This window comes from Rhineura floridana, chromosome 7, assembly GCF_030035675.1.
Source record: "Rhineura floridana isolate rRhiFlo1 chromosome 7, rRhiFlo1.hap2, whole genome shotgun sequence".
Lineage (NCBI taxonomy): Eukaryota > Metazoa > Chordata > Lepidosauria > Squamata > Rhineuridae > Rhineura > Rhineura floridana.
The window spans coordinates 146160758-146168064 of NC_084486.1; the positions used below are offsets into that span (position 1 = coordinate 146160758).

General features: G+C 41.7%; 1 protein-coding gene across 2 annotated transcripts in view; it reads right to left on the reverse strand.

The window, feature by feature from the left end:
• AP2M1 (adaptor related protein complex 2 subunit mu 1) overlaps positions 1 to 7307 on the reverse strand; it is a 43477-nt gene extending 36170 nt beyond the window's left edge. For both annotated transcript variants that reach the window (XM_061637513.1, XM_061637514.1), the window contains exon 1: positions 7205 to 7307. The gene's annotated coding sequence lies outside the window, so the exon portion shown is untranslated. The remainder of the gene's footprint in view (positions 1 to 7204) is intronic.

Sequence of the window (7307 nt, forward strand, 5' to 3'; positions counted from 1 at the left end):
TATAATAAGAATACCCAATTATGCCCTGAAGGAGTAAGAAACCATCCATATTAATGTTGTGACAAAAACCTTCTTTCTCTATCAATAAAAGTCACTAAATAATCCAGACTGGAAAGGTAATGAGCCAGCAAGATAAAAATCCAGATCTGCTGTATTACTCCTTGCTGTAATATGGCAACAGCTTGAGATATCAGCTGATATAATTCTTCTGGAATTATTCCATGTCTGAAATAGAACTGTTCAGAACAGAGGCACCATTTACAAGGGTATCCATTTCAGCTAAGGCTGCAATCCAATACTGTACAGAGTTACCTGGGAGTAAGTTCCCATTGAACCTAACAGAACTTACTTCTGAGTTCTGGACTGCAGCCAAAGTACATGAAATATGCAGTTAAGGGGGCAACTCCTACGGAGAAGTACTTAAGTGCCAGCAAGTCTCCTGCCCTGCAAAACCGGTGATACCCTTAATGAACCCATCATCATGGAATGCGTTTATCTCTGGGAAACCCCCACCAAACAGACACAAAAACAATGGACCTGAGTGAATGGCAACTAGTGTAACACAAAAGAGCAGGACCTCTGCAACTTCAAAAGCTAGACACTTCCCTTAAAGAGGTACAGGTACTCAAAGAAAGCCACTTCATATTTTGAAAACATGGTTCTAAATTGGCACCAACATCTTTTGCCATAATATGCCATCAAATATACCTCTGCCAAAAAAAGAAGGGGTTAGACAACCATGCCAATTCCAAGCAAGGGCTTCAAGGTTTGGGAGTTCTGGGTTTGTAAATGTTACGACATGTGCCGTACAAAATTATTGAACTTGAAATGTCTTCAGTTTCCACAGAACTAGAACTCTTGAACGCCAGGGTTTAAATCCGTTAAGCAGGGGTGTGGAAACCAGTGGCCCTCCAAACGTTGGTGGACTGCAATTCACATCATCCTTGACCATCAGCTATGCTGGCCAAGGCTGATGAAAGTAGGAGTCTAACAACACCTGAAGGTTCCCTACATTTGCCTTCAAGTGATACAAACACTACTTCTGGTGTTGCACGTGAAAAGTCATCTCAAACCATAAAGTAAATGTTTACTGGTTGTTTTAAGTCCTTCTGCTGTCTTTAGGGTTTAAGGAACCTGAGACTTATTCACAGTGTAGAAACTAGGGGAAGTCATGGATAATCCAGTGGGTAAACAGGTTGTGAAAGTAGAAAATTGTCAAACAAGAGTACAAAGTACAGTTGTCCTGAGAAACAAAGTTTTACAGAGATATCTAAGCCGAAGGTTCATCAAATACTCCTTCAGAAGAACAGGCACAGGTTTCACCATCTGCCACAAGGCAATACTGCACCAGGGCAACCAACCTTACACACTTTCTTCCTCCTTAATCCACCAGAAGAAAATACTTCAAGTTTAACCTTTATTACTTACAGAAATGCTTTGTGTTGCGCTCACCTGGCTAGTTTATCCCCCAGCCAGAAAAATGTCTATATCTGCAAGTGCCATCTTCCCCATGCCACAGCCCAAAACACGGCAGCAAACTTCCAACACCTTATGTTAACTATTCCAACAGGTCCCTCATTGCTAAATTATAAGACACAATCCTTATCCAAAGTAGGCAACGCTTCCAGTGTTATTGAATATAAGGGAGATGGCAGGTAGTGTGTAAGATTTACCACATGAACATGTAGTTGAAACAGGAGGCAGATTAGATTAGATCTGATGAAGGCATCTTAATAAGCCAATTTTCTGGTTAAAGGCTGGGACAGGTCACTTCGATGCACAACTGAAGGCAGCTAGTCTTACATCCAGCTTAAGAACAATAAAAGATATATGCAAGTAGGCATTTATTACAAAAGGGCTCCTTCAGGAGGAAGGGTGGCATATAAATAAATAAATATTGAATGTGTTCTTTATCACCCTGGCACAAGTTAGATTCTCTTAATACAACCAGAATGGTAATTTATAGATAGGCCTAGAGCCTATGTGTAGACCTTGCCTTGTTCCCTACAAGGAATTAAACTTAGTATTTAACCAAAGACAAGTCCTCCCCCACAGGAAAACAGATGGCAGAAGTTCCTTTGACATTTCCTTTGACACACTACTTTGGATGCCATCCAACAGCAGGAAGTTCTAGCTAAAGCTCAGTGCTACAGACACTCATCTTTAAGATATGGCAAATGTAGTCAGCGCTCAAATGAGCAGAATAGGGTGTAAACAGCCTCCCATGAAAGAGAAGATAAGACAAGGGCTTTATAAAATGCATGGTGTGAAGAAAGTGGAGAGGGGTTTTTCTCCCTCTCATAATACTAGAACCTAGAATCATCCAACAAAGCTGAATTGAAGGGACACTGAAGACAGACAAAAGGAAGCTTCTTCATGCTGTGCATAATGGAATTTGTTGCTATGGAATTTGTGGTACACAGTCACCAACTTAAAATGTGTTTAGACAAATTCATGGAGGATGAGGCTGTCAAGTATTACTAGACATGATGGCTAAATGCCAGTTCCAGGATCAGAGCCAGTATACCTCCAACACAGATGCTGGGAAAAGGCAGGAGAAGGCTGTTGCCTTCATACCCTGTTTGTGGACTTCTCAAAGGTATCTGGTTGGGTCTTGCAGGAAACAGGATGTCTAACTACATAGGCTTTTGCCCTGACCTAGCAGCGTTCTTGTGTCCTTAAAAGTGTAAAGCATTTGTCCATTCTGGGAATAACTGATTAGAGGCCATTTGCAATGTCTGATTTTTCTCATGTATGCATTTATGTATCCATATCCATTATGTATAAAGGCATACTGCCAAGCTCTTATTCTACCACCACCACCACCCCCACACCTATGTGTGCATGTGGGCACCAACTCCCCAAAGATTAAAAAAGCCAGAGATGAGACACGGATTTAGCTGCCTCAGACATGAAGTAATAACTGCCAATAATTGCTTCATCAAGGCATGCTTAAATCATTTAACAATACAATAGTTTCACATCCTAACAGCAATGTATATGAACTAGGCCAAAGTAAAGATGATAAGTTTACAAACACACAAGTGAATGGATAAGCAAACTCATCAAATAATGATGCATGGTATGAGTATGACTTATATTTAATGTCACTACTTCAGAAAGGCCAGGCACTAGTAACATCTACAGAACTAGTTCTGGGTAGTGGGAAATATACATTAAACAGTATTTCTCATTAAGTCTTGAACCAGTAACATAGGGAAGTGGCTTTTCTCTCACTGCTCAAAGATATCGTGGTTTAAGCTCTCTAGCCTTACAATTTCAGACAGCACTGCTATCTGCTATGTTAAATCTAGGTATTCCCAACAAATTACACATCTGGATACAAAACAGCTCATCTTTAAAAGTAAGCAGAGAAGCAATTTTCTCAGTTAGCTAAGCTAGTTCTGTGGCTCAAAGGCTCCATTATGATGCTAGTTAAGGGCAGGGCCTTTAAAATTCAGGACAGTCAGGAATCCAGAGTTAAAGCAAAGGCCTATAGGGCTGAATCCAGATTTTGTCTGGGTTGGAGTAGATCCACTGAAATCAATGAAGCTTAAGTCAGTCAAGACTAACTATGCCACTGATTCACATGGATGCCCTCTAAGCATGACAAGCTCGGATCCAACCCATAAACTTCATCACTCCATGTCATGCCCCAAGGTCAACAGAATCCAGAAGATGAGTGTAAACACTATTCCTGTAGAACAAGGACGTCAAGTGAGTTTCAGAGACTATGTATTTGTTAATCTCTCAGGACTTTTCAACTGCCCAAATTAATCAGACAAGTATCTCTTATTTAAGTTAGGACTATTTTACAATCAGGATGAAGTTTGAGAGGGATGTGGCAGAGTAGTGGTTACAGTGTCAGAATGGGACCTGGGAGACCAGGGTTCAAATTACCACTCAGCCATGAAGCTCACCAGATGACCTTAGGCCAGTCACAGTCTCTTAGCCAACCTACTTCACAGGGTTGTTGAGGATAAAATGGGGATGAGGAGTACTATGTAGGCCACCTTGAGCTTCTTAGAGGAAAGGTGGGATAGAAATAAAATAAAATTAAAAGGTGGAGAAGAGTAGAACCACTACCAACATTTGAGTGGAAGTAAAATGCTCATATTCTGTATTCTTTACTTGATCAACAGCAAAATACACACACACATTTTTGTGGGATGATCCTGGATCTATACAGCTCTCTGATTAGTTAATATTAACAGTAAACTGGCACTGCAATACCTTTGAAGGCCATCTGGTATACAGATACACAAGAGTCAGCTCAGGCTAACTTATAAGCAGCCAGAACCACTGTCACAATTATTTTCCACCCTAATTTACTATGGAAGTAGTTCCCAAACCACTTAACAGCTTAGGCACACTTTTCACCAAACTGAAAATTAGAAACCATTGGACAAAAAAATTGTTTTTTTTTAAAGATTGTGAACAGGTAAGGAATTTAGCTATCTTTGGAGGAGTCGCTACTAGTTTCTGACTGCCCAAGTCTGCATCCTGCCTGGAAGCCAAGAGCAGTGACTATGCAAGAAAAGGATGTCCTTAAAAAAAGACAGAGAAGCAAATGGCAGAACAAGCAAGATCTACCATTAGCTTTCTGTCTTCCCCTTCAAGGGACCCATCTCAGCCCAGCTCCTGACAATTTACCTCAGGTTCTTCATTTATTTATAAGTAGTATTTGTACAGATGTGAAAGTTGGGCAGTGAAAAAAACAGGTAAGAGAAAAAGAGAAAAAGCAGCAGCAGGAATAGAACCAATCAGTCTCCAGTACTGTTCTCCTGAACATAAAGAAGCCCTTTGAAACCTGCATACATCATTCATTCTTACACCTACTCTTAAAAGGTATACTAACGCTTTAAGGCAAGAAGAGAGTCATGAAACAATGCTGTCAGCTTCTAGTCCTGGCACCCCTTCTGACTCCATTTGCACATCAGAAGCTGGCTTAGAAGAAAATGATTTACTACATATTTCAGCCAGCATTTTTTTTCCAATCATAACACCTATGTGCAACCATGGTTACTATGACAAGCATTCCAAGTAGACAGCTAACTAACATGTCTAAAAATGGAAATGGACTGCCATCAAGTCGATTCTGACTTATGGTGACCCTGTGAATAGGGTTTTCATGGTAGGCAGTATTCAGAGGGGGTTTACCATTGCCTTCCTCTTGAGGCTGAGAGGCAGTAACTGGTCCAAGGTCACCCAGTGAGCTTCATGGCTGTGTGGGGATTTGAACCCTGGTCTCCCAGGTCGTAGTCCAACAGTCTTAATCACTATGCCACACTGTCTAAAACACTGCAGAAAGCACTCTCACCTTCTCAATGGAAAGTCTACTTGAGGAAGACAAATAATGACAAGCATACATGAATTCTAGAAAACAGCCAACTTTAAAAAACTGTATTAGTAAGATCAAGAACTGTGCTGAGCAAAAGTTCATACTTTGACCACTTTCCAAAGAAATGTGCACATCACTGGACCCATACAGTCGTCTCTATGCAGCTCTCCACCCAGAAACAATGCACAACAATAAGAAAGAAAACATTTGGGGGCTAACCTTCATTTTATGTTAACTCAAGAAGATTAGCAATAAGCCCCCCATGTCTCTCCACCACAACAAACCTTCATACCAGCTGAGAAATTACTGGCATTTCCTTTGGAGCTAAATTACTCAAAACCTACATACAGATGACTGGCAGCAATCCATGCTTCCTTCCAGAGGAAATGCCTCTGTTTGCAGCCTTGGCCAACAGCATGCAGTCACCTCTGGCTGAAATCTATTATTCCTTGCATCTAGCCAATTAAACTGAATAGAGTTTCAAAAGAAAAGCTTTCCTTATCCTTGAACTCACCACACACTCAGTCTACACCTTTAAACTTCATATGTGGAATGTGCAATACATTATACACCTGGAATTGGTTGGGGGGGGGGAGGAGAAAAGGAGAAGCCACTAACAGCAAAATAAAACATAACTGACACCCTCTTTAAAAGCTGCTGAAGATACCAAAAGTCAGGCATACCAGTGAAACCATGTTAGTTCAATCATGCGGACAGCACCCACTCCAAATATTAAGCTATGCTAACTTGGGACGTTCAAGCCCACATCTCACATATTTGATGTCCAACATTCCTGAGATGTGACATCAAGTGAAGAATCATGAATGCTTCCATTTTTCTAAATCTGTATTAAGTTTCATGTTTGAAGCCTCAAGCATCACGAAACCCAACATTGCCCTCAGAAGACTATTTCCGATCAATCAGATGGGCTTAAAGAAGCAGAATAAAAAGCAAGCAACTTATAGGGGAAATCTTAAGACTTTTCTCTCTCTCACCTTGAGAACTTACTGTGCAGCAGCAAGTAATTTATTTATTATTTATTACATTTATACTCCACCTTTCTTTTCATGATAGAAACCAAGGCAGCTTTACATATGGTTCCCAGGTGGTCTCCCATCCAGGCACTGACCCTGCTTACCTTCAGCAGGGAGCTGGCCTCATATGCCTTCAGACCGTAGCCTGGGACCAGATGCTTTATAAATAAAATATTTCCCCTGCCCCAAGTTTCCAGATCACAAACCTATGGCATAAAGGTTAAGCCCAAACCCCTCAATTCTCACACACCCCTTCCTTTTCCAATTGCGAAATTTACGTTCCTCAGGGGCAGACTCCTATCGATTTTGCTCAGGGTAGTCTGAAAAACCACGTCCACTGAAACCATGTCGATTGCTTTTGCTTAGGATAGCCTGAAAAGCCATGCCCAATGAGAACCTATTCAAATTTCACCCACAAATATGTCACCTCTATAGATGCTTTCCAAAAGCAGCGTAGATGCCTTTTATTCATAATGACTTTCGGTGGCGAAAACAACGGAGAGATTCATACATTTTTGGAGGGCATAGATTCTCTCCAATATCGCCTCCGCCTCCCACGTTTAGCACCACAGTAGGAACCTTCCCTAAAACCAGAAAGGATACCGCACACGCCCTCAGAAGAAGCTGAAGAAAAACCATCCCTCCCTCAAAGGCAAAAACGAACAACCCAGTCCTCCTGAGAGAACCAAAAAGCCCGCCCGCTTCAATGAGGGCCTCTTCGTGGGGGGGGGGGATAAACAATAATATAACAATAAAAGCTTCGGAAAATTTTTAAAAAAAGACGGGGGAGTACCAACAAGGCTTCACAAAATCCCTCCCCCCGACTCACCTATTACGGCTGCCGGCCCCTCCACCTTCCCACCCCCTTCTCCGCCAGCAGAAACTGGCAAGATGGCGGCTATCTCCCCTCCCCTCTTCGCAGCGCCCCTCCC